Genomic DNA, 19,903 nt, shown 5'->3' with positions numbered 1-19,903 from the left:
TAGTTGTTTATGTCACAGTAATCAAAAGTAAACATTCCCATTCCCGGCTTCATAGCAGATGAAAGCAATAAAATAAAGCATCGGTTTGTGATGATTTAATAGCATAATGCCAATACTGCAGTTTAGATTTGAAAGGCATACAGGGCACAGGAGAGTAGGCCTACTGGAAACATCCATTCTTCTACTCATATTGTTTACAAATGCAGTCATACTACAAAAGAATGCATTACAGATTTCTTTCCTCTCCAATGAAATTATCATCAATAATTGAAATAGCATTTTAATGTTGTAATACTTTCCATGGGTTCTGTTTTTCAACTGTTTGAATCATATGTATAATCTCACTTCTGGCCAGTTGTTCTTTTTCCATCGATCAAAAGAACTTCCAATTATGCTGACTTGGCACTTATAGGGCACAATTTCTTTTACAGCCTGTTTTCTCATTACCTGTTACTGGTGGCTCTGCATGAATCCCCAAATAAACATCAGTTGTAAAGATCAACTGCAGAAAATTACAGTCACCTGTTTTCTGTGCTGCAGGCACATAATCTCTTTGTATGTGCATGCAGAGACTAAATGCTTTCCTACACTCACACTTTTTGTCATACTTTCACTTACAGATATAGGACACTGCATGCTTTTTCTCGTCTGGCCCTCATACCAGCTATCTCCTCACTTTAGAGATGCTGGTCATTATTAGATTTATCATATTTTAACACAAGATTATGATTCCTTTGGAGGAGGCATGTGCCATGTGAGAATAGCTTTAGTCACCATTTTGCTGTCTGGAGTGACTGTATGTCATTGCATCTCAAAGCAGAAGATATAAAATAATCCTTTGCTGTTCTGATATTTTTCTCAGAGGGATACTCTGCCACGATAACTGGCTTTATCCAGGGGAGGGGGCTCTAAGAGCCCTTGAGTAAAGTTTGGCATCAAATCAATTACAATTTAACTATATAGAAAATGCAAACTGGAAATGCAATTAGATTTTTCTCAGATATCTAAAAGAATATGACATGCCAGTTACACAGTTGTATCCATGTAAACAGACATGTCTTGTATGTGTCCCAAACCCTACTTAGATTAGATTGCACTCGAATGCATCTTGAAGAACATGTACTCTTGGTTCGGACAGTTATCTGAAAAGTGTAAATAATCCTGTACATGCAGACCACGCTGTGCAATGGCTGGAAATGAAGACTTGTTTTCTTTTCAAAGAGAGTTGCAGGGTTTTTCCTGCATAGAGAAATTGAAGACGGCCACCTCCGTCAAATGGCGTGCCGCATCAGGCTCTCGCCAAAATTATGTTGTGAGTCTTCACAAGAAATGCTGCGTGCATTTAACAGACAATCATTTGTAACTGCAGTTGCGACATTATGCCACAGTGGAGGCGCTGTTTCGTTATCAGCACACTGAGGCGCTAGAAAGAGTTGCAGAACAAGAGCCAGCCTATGTTTCACGGCTGTTTGTTTTGCATCCAAGTACGTTTATTTCTTGAAATTATTAAATTAACATGGCGTACATCATTGTAATGTCTTTAGCTGTGCAGTTGGATCGTTGAATCGCTTAATCAGCGTATACTGAACTCAGCGAGTTCGCCAGTATGAACGCACATTGCGTTCAGAACGACTCGCACGTGAATGACTCATTTAAACCGATTCATTTAAACTTTTCAGTCACTAGCGAATATAAGAGATCCTTGAATCATTTAAAGTGAACCACAGAGAATGCAAGATGTGAATGAGCTTTGCTCATTTAGAAAGACTGGTTGATTCAGTTGGCTATTGTGCGCTGAAAAGTTAGTTGAAAATGATAAAAAGCTTTATCTGATTAAAAAAACATTTCTGTTTGGTTGAATAAAAGTAATGTTTTATATAACTTAATAATTGTCATTTTTATCTAATTTTATTAGAACTTTTAATATGTCAAACTCAAAGTCACTTTGGTTAAGCCACTTAGAGGTACGGTAGGCCTAAGTGTGTGTGTACAAGATCAGGATGGCACCACCTCCGCCTCAATTTAAGCCAGGAAAAACCCTGAGTTGTTTACAATAATTAACCATGAATGACTGTACTTGCCTTCTATTCAACTAGCTTTTTGTTGTAATTACACATTTTAACTGCTAAAGTTAATTGTCCATGGGTGGCTTTTACAGTGTTATTTAATTCCCGCCTTTTCCTTGATGGCTGTTGACTTGAGAACAGCAGGGTTTGGCTGTTAAACTGAGTGTTAAAATGGATGTTTCTGTCTACCTTCTCCCTTTGGTTTCCATGTCAAGGTTTTGGTGAATACGCTGGCTTTTTTTATCTTTTTTGCTGTGAGAGATATGTTTCTCTGCTTTGAGAGGTGGGGTCTCTAGTTTTTCAATGACAGAGGTTCCTGAGATAAGGAACAGACTCTCTGTCTTCCTATTACCAGCCTTTGGCATAAGAGATTATCATTCAGACACAAACCCCTGCCTACAAATATACAGTACCAATATGAAGTTGTTAAACGCTTAAGCTGGAGGGGTATGCTCATCTAATCTTCTAATCATTATGGGGATCTAAAAGCATCCTCTTGCATTTATTACTACTCTTTCCTCCTCCTCTCCTTCTCTTTTTACCTATAATTATCTGCAATAGTCCAGGGGTAGTTCTCTCCAAGCCCCTCTATAGCAGACAGCAAGCCAAATCTGTTCACCACATTACCATGCTAAGATTATATAAACTTGTGAAATGGGAGTTAAAAGAAAAAAACTTCACCCAAAAATGAAATTATCATTTACTAACTCTATTGTCATTTTTTCTTTCTTTCTAAAGAATTTTCAATACAATGACAGTGAATGGGAGCTGGTGCTGTAAAGCCGTAATATTCTGCCTAACATCTTTTTAGGTAGAAGAAAGGTCACATGGGTTTGGAACAAAACGAGGTCGCGTAAATGATGACATCTCACCTTTTATGACAATTTTGAGGACCATTTTTAATCTGGATTTGGGTATGAGAATTGTTGGCTGTAAAGTAAACTTTTCACCGACATGTTTCTGCTGTGTGTCTCTCTCACAGTATTTTGTCAGACTATTTATTCATTCGGCGACAAAATAAAAAAAAGTGCTTAGCATATACAGTATCTGCCTCTGCAATGTTAAGACATTTAAAAGTTAGAGATCTTTTCAACATTATTGTTATTCACTTTCAGTTTAATTTGTATTTCCCCAGCTTCATTTGTAATACAAAGTCTTCCATTATGGCAGCCAGTGTACTGACCTTGCACTACATCATTGGATATGCATAGATTGAGTAAGATAGCATCTCTCTGAAGCTAAAAGCATCAGATTGCACCATTTCCTTGTTTTACATTAGGTCTTGGGTTTAATCCAGCACATTGCAACACAACAGAAACAACTTGATAAAAGCTGATCTGGAAGATATAAAACAAAGTGCAAAGTGGCATCTTGCTTTGATTATTGGAGAATGTGAGGGACAGAGAAAGTATAGCAAGAGGTGACAGATGATGCATAGACAGTGAATTGCAAAACCCAACTATAGTTAGGGGCGTAGCCAGCATTTTGAAAGTGGGGCGGACCGGGACACTGTCAGTTGACTTGACCCTTATATATATATATATATATATATATAATATATTCCTCTGGGTCTCCATTCGGCTCCTCCTGCTCCAGGCTCCTCGCTCTGAACTCCTTCCCGTCACCTGCCCCAGCGGCGGTGTGTCGAATAGTGCGGGAGACAGAATCATCTTTATCTGAAAGTAAGGGGGACATGTCCCCCACGTATTTTACAGCCATGAACCCAACTATAACTATATAAATAGCATTTATAACTTTGATTTGATTGAAAGTGTAGGTGCCACATACCTTTTGCCTAAATAAAAAACAGCAGCTAAGATAAAAGCCCCAGAAGAGAGTGGACGGAGCTTTATAAATAAATATAAAATAATTAAAACATAGTTTCATTTCTTTATTACTGCACTGCAAATGTATATTGTATGTGAGATATCATGGCTCTGAAAGCTCTCTCTGTTGATACCATTGGTTATATATGCTGTAACAGCGAACCTCTTTTGACCTCTATGACAGACTCTATAATGCTATATGGGGGTCGCCAGCAGTGTTTCAGTCCAACACACCTGGAGTTAATGTGTCCAAAGCCAAGGGTCTAATTTATATGACAGGGATTTCTCTAGATTATTTTATTCTCCCTAAATGAAAAGTTCACCCTCACGTCGTTCCAGACATGTGCTGCTATTTTCCCATTGGACTCAAAATGTAAATATTTTGAAAGTATCTTCATGCACCTCTTCTCATAGACAAAAAGTTCACAGTGACTGTCAAGTCAAGTTAAGCACTGCTACACATGCTAAATGTGCATGGTTTTTGCAACAATTTAATGTAAGGGTGAATAAATAAAATCATAATTTTATTCCGCATTTCCTACTGGGAAAAAGGTTTGAATAGTTTTTGCATGTATTCATTTTATAGGCTGTACATCTCTAGACTTACCATGTACCATCCCCCTCCTGTATTTTCAACTAATTCACATATGATGGGTCAATGGGCAGACGCTGCATGATTGCACTGATAGTCTGATCTGACCATCTCTTCAAACGTGGCTTTCATCTCCACTCCCTCTGTCCTGTTCAAGGACAAAGGCTTATAAAACTGGGGGAGGGGAGACAATTGTGATAATGGCTATATAAAGCACAGGACCATAGATCGTGCACAGCAAATGACCAAAACATATTCATATGGACACAAATGCATTACACAAATCCATGACAAAAATTCATACAGTGCAAAACAAGTATGCTTTGGTTTGTCAGCCTCGCATAAGGACTACTATATCTTTCAGATTGGGCTTTCAGGTCAACTGCTAAGCAAGTTATCTCCTATAAAAATGTATAGCAGATACCTAAATAATAGCATATCGTCGCTGTCAGGCAGAATCCTCGTATCTCCAAAACCATTATTTTTCAGGAAGTTAAAAAAACTGCATATTTTTTGAGTTATTAAACATTGTATCGTTAAAGTTGGTATTATACCTTATATTGCTATCATATACTGTTGTGTACCAACATTAACACAACATTTCCCCAAAACCATGTTTAATCGGAGATACAAGGTTTATAATCTGGGAGCAGGGAGATACGAGATTACGCTGTCATTGATAAGAATGGTACGGACACAGACGTCGCTGCTGCCAGCAGTGTTCATCAAAGTCTGCGGTCGCGTTGAGCCTCTTGACAAGAGAAAAGGCTTCAATCGTTAACCAAAGCTAACGACTGTGGTTACATACATCTTCCTAAACTATATTTTAAAGGTTTAAGAACTATAAGTGATGTAATACAAAAAATGATGAGCTGACTACGCTGTCTAATAGTCGGAAATTAGCCGAATCTGCTCGCAAACTACCTTCGTGGCTCACAGGCTTCCTTCTGCACCGAAGCATTACAGCTATCGATTTTTAACAAAACAGGCCTACTCAAATGTATCTAACCTAACTATTTTCACTCGTTATTGTCTAAAAACTTTCAATCAGGAGACGTAATGCCGAGAAGCTCCCACGGAGTGAAGAAGAGGTGGAGTTACGAGACTTCTCAGACAGTTGAAGTGTCCAATGGAGTTAAGAGATTTGCTCTCAAGCTATTTTCAACACTTTAGATTGGTTAATAATTTGTAAAAATAACAGACCCACATGGGTACTGACCAATAGCATCGATTTGTGAAAAAATATGAAATTGACCAAATTTGGACATAGGAGGTTTGCGCCCGACAGCGACGATATGTTGTTTAATCTGGGGGTCAAAGCATGGGAAATGTCAGATGGTACTATACTGTAGATGCTGTAACTTGAAATGGGAAAATTAACACACAGCCTACGTTCTGCAAAGGAACAACGTCTTGTGGTGCCATTCCAAAAAGGTAAAAAATCTCTCTCACGTACCTTCTCGGGATCGGTTACACATTTATGGAATGATCGGCCCGCTGCTACAAGATCAGCAGATTCTGTAGCCATCGTTAAGAACCGTCTGAAAACACATCTCTTCCGTCAACACCTGACTGATCAGTTCTGACTTCTATCTCTTTTATACTTTCAAAAAAAAAAAACCCTTAGCTCTGTATACTGTGATAGGCTATGTGAGACCAATTTTCTTTTATTGCACTTATACTTTTTGTTGTCCTTATGTTGTTCCAATTGCTTCCATTGTTTCCCTCATCTGTAAATCGCTTTGGATAAAAGCGTCTGCTAAATGACTAAATGTAAATGTACATGTACAGCCCTCTCTTGGTCAGTAACACCCCACACTGTCCTCTTCTCTAGTGCTGTGGATCCAGGATGAATGATCCAAAGCACTGAGATCTACATTGGATGATAAGATTTCTTTATACATTAAAATGTACTGGTCTGCTTTTCTCTTTAAGTTGGCTTGACTACCTGAGTGATCAGTGGAGAATCTCTGGCTATGGCTTCTGTAAACAGAGATGGCCTTTTATGTTGGACTTTCAAATGAAACAAAGTCAGGGCTGATTGTGTTTGAGCAGGGTACACCTCACGGTCAAAATCTCATCTCTGTGCAATTTCTCTTACCTAGATTGTTTTGGGAATAGATGTAAGCTGAATGTAGCAGAGAAATAACTTTAAGAGAGAACAAAGTGAGTCATCTGTAGTCTTTCTCTCTCTATTATTGAGAGGGACAATTGCTGCAGTCTGAAGACTTGCAGCAAGGTTTGGCACACACACTGAATTGTGCATCAGACATGAAGCTGCGCACATCGCTGCATCACTTTAATAAGCCCATGTCGTTGCTCTACCCCTAATGACATTGACACACAAATCAGGGATAGGCAATACATTCTTTATGTCAAATGTTTTCATTAGGCTTAGATAGTATGTAAAAAAATCTGTTATCATAGTGTGGTTAATTTTAGCCTGTACGACAGTAATACATCACAATATAGTGTCATTTATACAGAAAATTCAATTTTAAATGTCATGTCTTTTGATAGGTTTTTAAAATTGTTAGGTGAATAAAATAATTAAAATTTTTTAAAATAAAATTATAAAAAACGATAATTTTAAAACATTTGAAGCTATTGTAATATAACTGATGCACACACAAGCACCTGTGAACGCACATTAGTTCTATATATAAAGTGGTAGGATGTGACGTTGCTTGGCAACCGTAAACATCTACACGTCACAGACTTAACAACAGCAGCACATTCTTTATTACTCCATGTTTGTTCTTTGCGCTTTCATAAATAACATAAGGCGGTCCTGCTCATTGATAGCCATACCAATATTTATGTACTGTATGCAATGAAAACCCAAATTTCTACACATTAGTGACAAACAGTATTTCTACCATTGCATAATATATACTGTCATAACACCAAGCCCTGATGCATATTTTTCTGGACCTATACATGTACCGCCTTTATGATAAGACAAAAAAGCATCAGTATAAGCCACTTACAGTAAATTCAAATGTGTGTGAGACTGCTTTTAAAAGTATGGAACTGTTTGTTGGGATCAGTGTTCGTCACGTTTAGCACTGTTGGCTGGTTGTCTTAAAGGGCTTATAGCTTTTTAAAGCATGAATATTTTTCTATGTCTGCTTTGACGTCACAGCTCACGATACTGATTTAGACATGCCAGTCAAGTAGTACTATAAACTGCTTTAAATAGATCTTTGGTTTCTCTGCATTCTTGAAATAATTCCTTATCAGTCAGTTCTCATTGTTTTCACAAATAATAAAAAGAATAACACAACGTATTTTCACACACAATGGTACATACTGTGAACCCTCTGGATGATCCATGAGTGCTATGTATACTGTTTTGATGAGGAATGGATTCAATAGTCTTTGGTTTTGGCAGATCAGTGTAAAGAGAGCTCAGTCAGAGAACCTCAATGAATGAAACGGATCAGCAGACGCTGATGTACACGTGTACCTGCCGAGAATCTGACACCTTCTCGAAAGGGAATTTAACAGGTTGCTTAGCAACAAGCACAAGCCTCCTTAAAAGGCCTGAATATTAATTAGTCTGACTGGTCAGTACTTTTTATTTTTTATTTATTTTGGATGACAAGGTCACAGCTAGGAACAGAGAAAAAATAGGATGCCGCTTCATAAATGAAACATGAGAAAATCTCCTTCCCTGTCCAATCTACCTCAAAACAATTTATGTGGACAACTCACTCAGTTTTCCCTCAAGCATGAAACAGCAGCAGCAGCACCTAAAGACTACTGAGTGTGTTTTGTAAGGCGGTGAGGATCTTTTAAAAAGCTTTTAGAGGCTTTAGGCTGATCTCAGAACGCTTAGGTGGGGACCGCAATGCCTTTGCAATTTCAATGACAGTTGCATGATGAATATTATATTTAGGTTTTTTTTCTCACAAACCTGTATTCAAAGGGTATGAAGGGAAATAAATGCCTGGGAATCTTTTTTGTTGAAGTTAGAGATGCCCATTTCAATTAATGATCTTTTAATTAATGAACATAATCTAATGACGAATAATGCAAACTAATTTGCAGCCCATTCCATCAAATAGGCTAAAATACCCACAAAATTGGAACCCGTAATGTAATATTATGAAATAAGCGAAGCACCCAGCATGTAAAGTTATTTTTTATGGCAACCAGATATACTGCAAGCTGGGTTACTCAAGGACATTCAAGATGTTTTGGCAAATATACTTGCAATGGCAAAGAAACATAAAAACATACAGTATTTGATTTTACTGGCAGTGTAAACCATTATTCTTTGATGATATTTAACCATACCATTTTCTTCAGACTTCTAAAAATTAAGTTAACATCAGACTATAAAGACCCAGAAGATTTTCTCTCTCAGGCCACTGGTGTTTCCCTGTTAATGTTTTATCAACCATCTGATATCACCCAAAAATAGACCCTACAAAAATATGTGTAACATTATCTCGCTTCCTCTCAGAGCAGCTTAGGACACGACATGTGAAATGTGTACTCAGAAATATCTCTCTCTTCTACAAACACACTTTTACACTCTTACTCCACACTGACCCAGTGCATGTAAACCTAAACCATTAAGCTCGCTTCTCACTCCAGTCTCAGCGTACTGCACAGTGTCAAGACAGAGATTGCTTTTCACTCATTCTAAGGGGAAATGCATACTGCATGGTGATATCCCTCAGAAAGGATGGTTTAAATTTTAATGACTTTTGCAGGAGGTGGTTATTTCATTGGAAACACTTGGGCGCACAGAATCTATAATCCTCTTTATTGGATGCAGTCTCGCTTTATTCCCATGGGGTGTCGACCTCCATAATGCAGCTTCGTGCTTGGGATGGTGATGGGGGTGATTGTCTGTGGAAATTCTTTGTTTGCTATATCCCTGATTTTTTATCTGTAAATCTTATCCAGAAGAGCCGTCCTGAAGAATGCTAGGACAATAATGTAATATCAGTACACATTTCAAACCAGGAAAATGTCTTAATGCAGATCTCTGAAGATTGAATCCTCTATGTCTACCTTGAAGGCAGATTTAAATTGCCTCTGCCTCTTTGATTGCAGTCATGATTTGAAATATAAATACTTTAGGTCTTTCTGTATGGCATGCCCAGCAATGGCAGTTCAAAAAGGTACGTGCAGATAACAGCAAAGCAACCAAGCAGATCGTCAAGACTGCTTTTGTGCCATAAGATGTAAATGCAGTGTAAATCTTTTGATGTATTCTGCTTTATTTATAGCAGATTCAGGACTCTGGAGACACAAAAATCAATAGCATTTCCAGAGCAAGTGGGCACAATTGGGGGTAGCTTCACACATGCTGTTAAGGGATATTTCCAGAATTATTTCCTGTCATGGCTCTGCTTCCTTAGTCATGTTTTTCTTGGTCCTGTAGCAGAGCCATGGCAAAGCCTTAGGTTTTATGTGAGAAGACCATGAGATGTTTGTTTTTTGACATCTCATGTGTTTTCTCAGGTCTTGTCATTGGTCCCGCCCCTCTCGTTTCCGGTATTGTCTCCCTCTTGTGTCTTATGTTCTACACCTGCCCCTGCTCGTTATCCCTCGTTTGTCTTCTCTATTTATACCCTCATGTTTCTTTGTCTTGTGCCTTTGGATTGCGTTGAGTGTACGTTTGTCGAGCTTACCCGTGGTTGATGTCTGCTTTACGTTCCATGTGCTCCCTGTTCCTGTTTCAGTAAGTGTTTAGTTTAGTCTTTGTCAAAGTATTGTCTAGTTTAGTGTTTAGTTAGCCTTGGTCCTGTTGTGTGTATCATTATTTTGTTACTTTGTCATTTACCCCCTCGTGGGTTTTTGTTTTGTCTTTTGTTTCTTTGTTAAAATAAAGTCTGTTAACCCCTTACTGTCTGCCTGCATTTGGGTTCTTCTGCCAGTCCGTGACATTTCCTGCATTAGAGACAAGGAATAAATAGAACAATTGTATTAAAGTTACGGCATACTCGGGAGTGGAGAAATTCGAATAACAGATTTATTACAATTAACCATTTTCAATAATATTTGTTATTTTGTTAAATATTTGACACGTTCAAGCTTTAATTTAACCTTTAAATTGAAAACCCTTGAAAAAATAAACGTCACTTAAAAATAAACCTTAAAAGAAAGGAAGTTAGGAAAGCTAAAGCCTGGAGAAAACTTCATCTAAAATGTTGACGCAGGTCACGTGTCGGCAGCTGAACCAATAGGGTACTGTTAAACTGATGTCATGTCGTAAAAGGAATTGCCACAGCTGCTTAAAATTTTAGTATATGCAATACATTGATGTATTGTTACAACCCTACTCAACGTTTACAGTAAACATAATGCATAATTTTATTGATTTTTGTTTTAGTTATGCTGCATGGACTTTGACAGAAACACACAATTCTCCATCTGTTTCTTGTTTTTAAATTTATGTTGGAAAGAAAAAGTTGGAGTGCTTGGATAAAACTCTGAATTTCTCTGTGCTTACCTTATGTTTAAATGCCTCTGGAAAATGAAACAAATGTCCCAGTATTAAGCAGGTTTTCTACTCTTAAAGCTTACTCAAGTAATGACTTGAAAATGCGTCAATTACCTCAAAACATACAATGTGAAATGTGAGGAGTTTCACTTTGATCCTCCATTAATATCTTTTGGTAAAACATTTAGAAATTTTAATTTCAAGTGCTTTTGTACATTGATTAGCAAACTCACAACAGTTCACTAAACAGCTAAACCACCTTTGCAAACAGTATAGGCTATTTCAGCAAAAAAATCTGTATATTTTCTGTAACCGTTAAACCAGGTGCTATGTGCGCTAAAATAATTGTATGCTGTGAAATTTTGGCTGCAGCAATTCATCATATGATCAAAATTTGGACAACACAGACACAGTGTAGTCCAAGTAAAGTATGCTAGATTACAATAGTCTGCTGCATCCTCCATAGCCTACTGCAGCACTTGAACCAACCAGGAATTTACATTTATGCGTAGCATATTATGCTTTTATCCAAAACTTGCAGTGCATTCAAGGTACATTTTATCAGTATTTGCGTTTTCTGGGAATCAAACCAGAAACTGAGCTACTGGAACAGCAACTGAACTAGTACCTTATTTGCATAGCTCATTAAGTGCTAAAACAATGCAGACAGTACATGCAAATAAATCACTATACCAGGCAGAATTCATAGTGGTTTCCCCAGGAGAGTAAAGGTTCTGGAAGCTTTTTAACATAAATTCTTTAAAAGCTGTTTTTTGCTTTTTTTAAGATGTACAGTACAGGTATCTTGAAGTGGCTTCCTATGCCGAGGTAACATCCACAGCCAAACTTCAGGGACCCTTGGAGACTTGAGAAGAATCCAAGTATGATGGCATGGTCTGAAAATGTTTACGGCGCCCTTTTTCCATAAACATAATCAGAAAAGGTATATGCATGTTCCAGTAGCCTAGCTCAATTGGTAATGACACACACACACACACACGCACACGCACGCACACGCACACACACACACACACACACACACACACACACACACACACACACACACACACACTGATAAAATGTATATCCTGACGGCACAGTAAGTCTGTAAAGACAGCTATCAAACCACATAAATGTAATCATGTTGCCAATCTTGGCATAATGAGGTCACCTATAATTTCTCAAAGCCAGTCTTCACGATGACCCTGCATGTAAGGAAAGTAGATTTGTGAACTAGAGCTAAATAGCAGATTCAGTGTTTATTATTACAGTAGAAAGATTGATTAGGTATAATTTAGAAAAAGACAGTTTCCATTTTTCCCTTTTTATTTGGCCTAAAAGAAAAATGATTTAATTATTAAACTATTTTGCTGTGTGCCTTGAAATAAAAACATTCCCATCTGGTATTTTTTTAAAAATCAGATAAGGTTAATGCTATTTGCAGTATTTGTAAAAATCGGCATGTGTTGTGGGAAGAGCACCATAAAAACAGCTAATTTGAAACAGAAAATAGGACAATGAGAAAGTAGCATTGCTAGGTAAAGTTACTGAATGCTGATAAAATGGCATCTTTTGTTTATTAGGCTGGATAGCCTAACAACCCCTAACACCCCCCGAACTTTTGCATTGTCCATTTGTGTTGTTCTCAAGTTGAGCAACATCTTAAAGGGATACTCCACCCAAAAATGAAAATTATATCACCATTTACTCACTCTCAAGTTGTTCCAAAACCTGTATACATTTGTTTGTTCTGATATACACAAAGAAAGATATTTGGGAAAATGTTAACAACTGACATTTCTGGGACATTATTGACTACCAAAATTATTTTATAATTTTTTTTGTTCTGTTGAACATAAAATAAGATATTTTGAAGAATTTAGGAAAGCAAACAGTTCTAGGGCACCTTTGACTACCATTTAAAATTTTCATATGGTAGTCAATGATTGCTAACATTTTTCCAAAAATCTTTCTTTGTGTTCAACAGAACAAAGAAATGTATACAGGTTTGGAACAATTCATTGCAGAATTTTAATTGGAGTGGAGTATCCCTTTAAATATTATATCGCTATTATTTTTGGTAATCTTTATAACACTTAATAATAATCTTTATTTTGCTAAATTATTGGTCTCTATCTGCCTTTGATCCATCAAAACAGGTAATACCTCAAGCACTATTGGTTCAGTCAAATGGGTCAGGCTGGGGAGAGATTATAAACAAACAATGCAAAGTTTGATAGCACCACATGTTAGATCTGATAAACTTTTTTGCTATAAACAACGAGTGTGTTCGGTGAAAGAATAGTGGTACGCCAAATTAGGGTCTTGTTGGCCTATCATTTTGAATAGGAATACTGAGCTGCATATTACTGCTGGCTGAAGGTGATTGATCACAACAAAAGCTTCATTCCTACATCACATTTCTCTCCATCCAACAGAGCTGCCACAGTAGGTGCTCATTAGAGAAGTTGTCTCAGTCCATAGACATGATGATGAATGGAGGACACAGCACCTCAGGCTGACGGCTGTTTATCTGTGAACATTTCCTCTGCCCTGAGCTTGCCATCACAAGAGTCCTCTGCCATTTCACAAGTCTCATACTGAGCTCAGCGAATCAGCTTGTCTTGCCTGCCATTTGAAAAATGCCCAGGTTCCAGGTCTTTCCACATGGTAACCGGCCACAGCTTTTTAATGACATCCCTTTAATATTTTTAACAACGAAGAAGTGTTTATTTGTGTGCCTTCTTATTCACATACATTTACATTTATTCATTTGGCAGACGCTTTTATCCAAAGTGACTTACCAGTAGGAGAGCTATAAACATTTTGTCAACATGCTAAACAGTACCGTTAGTTTATAAATCCATGCTAGGAGGATTAGAGCTGGAGTAAGCAAGGGAGAGAATGAACAACAACATTTTTTTAGACACAAGACATAGACAGTTATTGCTTAGTCAAATAAATGCGGAACAGGTATGTTTTGTTGTGCAGCTGTGAAGGATGCTACAGTTCGGGAGGAGGATGGCAGTTCATTCCACCACAGGGGAACCGAATGAGTAAAGGTTTTTTTGAGTAAATTTGTTTTTATTCATTTCCATGCCCATGTAAAAGCTGTCAAGTGTAAAGAATGAACATCTCACCCCTCAATCTCACACCACAAGTCCCCAAGCTAATGAGCCATTCCCTCTCAGAGTCAGAGAGTACCCACTGTTTTCCACCATATGTACAGACATGCTATGCAGTTTTCGCTCATCTAGCTGTGGGTTATCTGACCACGACCGCTCACTACCATATGTGCATTTTTGGCAACCATATCCACACACTCAGTCAACACTTGTTTCTGCATTTAAAGCAGTATTTTCTGATCTATTTCCCATGACACTGAGAGCTTTTCTGACCTACATTATGCCATTCATCACTCTTGTTTACTACCTTTAATTTAGTGATACTCAGTCAACAACAGCAACCCTTTGTGAATATTTATTTAAAAAAAAAACATACATTTTAAAACATAGCTTTAAATTATAATGACATTTAAATGAAATTACAGTACTTTTTTTAAAATCTGATATATAATTCTGTAATAAGGAATTTTACTACAAAAAGGTAGTACTATCTTCATGTTTTTAGAGTCCTGTAGTGAGCTGCCAGAATGTGGCAAAACCCTTACAGAACCAACATTTTTGTCCTACGAGTATTTGTCCTTTGCCACAGTTCTTTGCATATCGACACACATTGTTCCACGTTAAAAGTTTTATGAAACTCCTGTATTTCAGAAAATTAAAAATAAGGCCATCGGAAGTAAATGCGCCCTTTTCACATGACGTCACGCATTTTCCGTTCTGCCGCGAAGCAGTGTATCATTACTTCCGCTAGCACTCCAGTTCATAAGGTGGAGATAATGCACCTATAAGCTGGTTTGCCAACTGCCAGTAAAACTCAAGAAGAAGAAGTTACTTCCGCTAGCGCCTCAGAATGGAGTTTACCAAGTCCCTTGCACATCTGCCACAAATACCGCTAGATGATGTACAACGTTGTGACAAGCAGAGTGGGACGAGAGAGATGCTCGACAAGATCAAAACTAGAGAAAGGATACAAATTCTTCGTTGAACAGTACCTGTTTGATTATGAAGGTGTTTTCTTTTCTTTTTGTGTTAGCGAAGGTGCTAGGATAAGTAGGAATATGTGTTCTGTCAGTTTTTTTCTCACTATTGTTAAATTCCAGCACGACGGCAAAACGGAAGTTCTTCTTCTTCTTCTTGTTGTTTGTTGCAAGATGGATGTTATGATACACTGCTTTGCGAAAAGGCGGAAGTTAAGTGACGTCATTGTGAAAAGGGCTTATCGAAGAAGACTGTATTAAAAAGGGGGCGTGTAGTCTAAAAACATCTAATTTGCACACATGCAAAGCCAGCACCTACCCACTGTTTGCACCTGGTATTATAATGCACAGAGCTAAAGCGTGTGTGCACCAATTGCCAACAAAACACAAACCCATGACTCAGTTTCACTTACCGTGTGCGGTTCATGTCCGGCATATTTTAGCACTGGGACAGCTCCATCTATCAGTTTCAAACGATATCCAAATTCAGCATTATATCCACCGTTTATATAACATCAATCACTGAAATGCACTGAACAAACAAACACACCTCAACTTCTCTTACTATTGCAAGAGTAACGAGCTGCAGCTGTAGGCCAACAGCGCAGCCAATCTTGAAGCAGCGCAGCCAATCTTGATTGTAAGCAGGTCTTCCTATCGCTCGTCAGTTGGCGCGTGGGCGGGCTATATCTTTCGCCTTGCCGTGGGCGTGCTTTTCCGGGAGAATTGCCCGATAAGGGACTAAGCAAAGTTGTTACGTAACGTTTTTTCATGTTCGAAGAAAACTTTCCGAAACCTATACAAACCTTGGGGGAGTGTGTCAAGCACAGAAATACTACGTAATACGTCTAACTCGTTTTTTTGACAAGTTGACCATGTCAAGCATGAGAAGACAGCACGTTTAACATTGTAAAGAAGTCAGAATGCATGAAACACCGTTGCACATCCCCTTTAAACTTAAGACAGTTACAGCTCATACGATATATAGTATCTCATGTTTTGTGACACTTCATTTTTGTTAACATAAACATTTCTTTTGAATAATTAACATAATGGGTACTGTACGCACTGTACAGTATCTGTTAACATGTAAAAAATGATTTAGGCTACATGATGTAGAGAAATGTAATTGTCTCTCAAATGACTCTCTACAGGTTACAGAGGTTGTCTGGTCCACTGTTGCAAAGCTGATGTCATGCGATGACATATATAATGACAATCCCAAATCCCACCCTGCTACAAGTTATTGCAGTTCTTGAGAGCACCCAAAACCGTGCAGTTTTTGCGGGCCTGCTGTAAGTTAATGTCTTCAGCTGGTGCTTGAGAGATGGGTGTGCACTGCATAGAAACTGACCCAGATAGTGAAACACATCTGGGAGAGCACAGACCAGACATGACTGAACTGTAGCCACCTGTCCCTGAAGCATTAAGCATTACTGAGCACCAATAACTCTTCTCTTATAAAGATCAATGATAGACTACTCAAGGCAGCTGGAGAAATATTGATCGTCTCTTTTTAAAAGCTTTACATTATGGTCATCAGCTTGACTGTAGCTAACTTCAAGTTCCCTTCAGGATTGTATGTATTCCACCACTGCTCCTGGACATAAACCATAAGCCATGAAGCAACCCAAATAGTCATGCTAGTTTAAGCAAGTGTTTCCAGCAGTGAAAAAGATCTAAAAAATGATATATAACAGAACACACAGAAAGCAGAAATGTTTCAGTTGATCCAAAAGCAATTACCAATCACAATAGAAAAAGCCATATAAAAAGGTCAAATATACAGTACATTTCTTCTGGATATCTTTGGCAAGAATAACTTACTATTCTTATAAATTTCCATTCTTATTACTATTACCCTATTTTTTTAAGTACTTATCAACCTTGTACACACTACTTTGTTCGAACCTCAGCAGAGTGCTGGTTTTTGTATAGTGCTGACCAGTTTGTATTATGCATCAGGCAGTAAAGGAACAGACTGTGGATAGTACGTGGGTGGTGCCCCCTGATGCTGAGATTACAGTCCAGCTGAGGCAGCTGATCATGGAGATATTGGCAAAAACACTTGAGAGTGTACGAGTGCATGAGGTGTGTGACACCCCCAGCAGCTGATGGCCACCAGAGAGCGGAAGCAATAAAAGTGAACTGACTTTCACTTCGCTCTGCGTTTTCATTCCCTCCACACACTTAAATACATCCCTACAGGGAAAACACAAACACACAGCACTTTCCATAAAGTAAGTTCACTGTAGCGTTCCATTACTTTTTTAGGTGCTAGAGGCACAAAGTCCATGTTTTTCCTACACTTAAAATGAATAGGAAATAAAACAGCTCATATAAAATTAAGTTTGACCTCCCAAACCTCCACTGACCATTCACTGAATAACACGTTTGTTTCACTATATTACTGAGGACATGTCCTAGACTTCCATTGTTTTATAGCAGGTTGATCTTTTCTATCCCCAACCCCTAAAACAAACACACATTCACTTGTCGAAACAAGAAGAGAAAGCTGGAATAGTAATAGTGTTGGAATTAACATCTTGATATGTCAGAGGACTCTTGTAGTGTAGGGGTGATGAATGGGTCACTGCTGCTGTTGTGCTGTGCTAAACCTGCAGTGATTTACAGTGGCTATTAAAGGCTGAGATGGTCACTATAAGTCCACTTCATCTTGTTGATATATAGAAGAAAAGATAGGGACACCAAAAGTAGAAAAACCAAAAGGACTAAAAGCATGACAGTGAGGAAGCATTGTGAGCAGAGAGGTAAAGATGCTGTATGCCGAAACTAAGCACTGATGACTTGTTTTCCTGCTGCTGTCGAGGGCCGCTCCATTCCGATTGGGTCACACAGAAACTGGTGAGGGGAGACAGCCATTGCTCATGCATCTTTTCCAGGGTGCTGCTTTATCAAATTTAGCTGGAGTGAAAACCTAGGCATCATTTCTTCGATTTCCATGATTCAACTGTCCCAACAGTAACAGGGTGCCATTATGTCCTTTAAGACCTCACGCCACAGTGCCCTCATCCAAAAGATGGGAAAATGAAAGAGAAATAGGGAAAAGAGAGACAGAAATAGAAAGAGAGATGTTTTGACAGGATTTCATTGAACAACACAACGCCCAGGGCGGTTCTGTGTAAGCAAGATAGGATGTTTGGATCCAGACTCTGTTCCATGTCTTGCTGTGTTTGTGTAAATGTGCATGTGTATATGTGTGCACATGACAAAAAGAGAGTTTTGTCATGGAATGCGGTTTAGCTCACGGAGTTACTCAAGAATAGTCTCTCCCGACAGTTAACAGGAATTGTTTATCTTTCTTAAAGCTGTAGTGTCAGTTTTCTTCAATCTTCTGCCATTAGACAGATGTGTAGCCTGGCCTAATACAATTTATTATAGACTTTCCCTCCCCCAACAAACACTTATTTGAAACTTCTTGAAAACATGAAATAATCTTTGATTTTTGTCTGTCTGCTATCTAGTGATGAGGCTTACAATTGTGTGTATTCTTATGCTGCCATTAACCAATCAACATTGTCAGGGCACAATTTTGAAGAAATCAACCTACAAACGGCTTACATGTTGTCACTTCATATCAATCTAGAAAATAATGTTTTGACATAATTTTATAACACCCACAACTCCTTAATAGCAGGTCTGTAAACTGTCATCCTAATGTTTAGTAAAAGTAATTTACAGAGTTTATTATCAATCAGTTTCCAGAGGATGCCAAACTCTTAGCCCTCAGGGAACCATTTTAGTTTTTCTGTTGAGAACTGAAGTGTCCATGATCTCACATCCACTGCAGCTGACAGCTGCCAGCACTTTCAGCTCAACTCCCTTCAGTGGCGTCAAGCTCAGCTTTGAGTCAAGGGAAATTCTGACACTTTTGTCTTCCATTTAAAAGGTGATCATTTTTAAGACATTTACAGGTATATTAACTGATGTGGACTAAAGATCCAAACATTGCCTGCTTTCTCTTTTTCTAAAACCCACCCCATAATGGAGATTCATTCTGATTGACTTGCTTGTTTCTATTTCCATGATCTGATTCTGATCTCAAGCCCACATCAAGTCTTGTCAAAACAATGTCCTGTCAAATTAGATACGAGCGGTCCAAATTGAACCCTTCATTTTAAATAATGAATCATCTATGAAGTCAGAGGTTATTGAGCAGTGACATTCTGATTAGTTTTGCATATGGTGGGTAAAATCTCTCCAGTTAAATTTATGTAAACATTTTGTGCACTCTACAGAGTCTGTTTAATTCCAAACAGAATTGCAAAAATAACTATATTTTTGCATTTTGTGTCACCGCTAACTAGGATAATGCAGGTAGTTTGCAGGGTGTTGCTAAGGTTTATAGTTCATCACTGCAGTTCTTGACCTAGGTTTAAAGAGCCCACATCTAAAGCTGCGTACTGTCGCTGTGTGTTGCTAGTCTCTTGCTACGATGTCGTTAGAATGCGTTCCTAGCTTTGGTTACTCTAGTAACATTTATAAACAAACCCTGCAGTAACTGTCGAGAGATGGATGACGTGAGCTCTGCTGCTGTACTCCTATTGGTAGTCGCTCCCAAAAGTCGCTTATCATTTGCATAAAGTTGAGCAAATCTCAACTGATGTAACGATTCACTCAGCTCTCGATTCACGATACTGATCTCACAATACAATTTATTTCGCAATTTATTTTTACAAAATGAGTTTAGACAAATTAAAAATGACCAACTGCCCTTTTATTATTTCTCAAATGCTGCACATTACTTTGTAAAATAAAAATATTTTTTGTCAAATAACAAAAATAAACAGCAATTTTAAAACAAATTCCAGATCAAATAAAAATGAATAATAT

General features: G+C 38.1%; 1 protein-coding gene across 3 annotated transcripts in view; it reads left to right on the top strand.

Annotated features, from left to right (window-relative positions):
* Positions 1-19,903, top strand: part of enox1 (ecto-NOX disulfide-thiol exchanger 1) — a 140,012-nt gene that overhangs the window by 1,168 nt on the left and 118,941 nt on the right. The window contains exon 2 of one of the 3 annotated variants that reach the window (XM_057336773.1): positions 11,735-11,890. The exons of the other annotated variants lie outside the window; for them this stretch is intronic. The gene's annotated coding sequence lies outside the window, so the exon portion shown is untranslated. The remainder of the gene's footprint in view (positions 1-11,734; positions 11,891-19,903) is intronic. 3 annotated transcript variants of the gene reach the window in all.

The sequence above is a fragment of the Triplophysa rosa genome, linkage group LG6 (assembly GCF_024868665.1).
Source record: "Triplophysa rosa linkage group LG6, Trosa_1v2, whole genome shotgun sequence".
Classification (NCBI taxonomy): domain Eukaryota; kingdom Metazoa; phylum Chordata; class Actinopteri; order Cypriniformes; family Nemacheilidae; genus Triplophysa; species Triplophysa rosa.
This window is presented reverse-complemented; position numbering and strand designations above follow the sequence as displayed.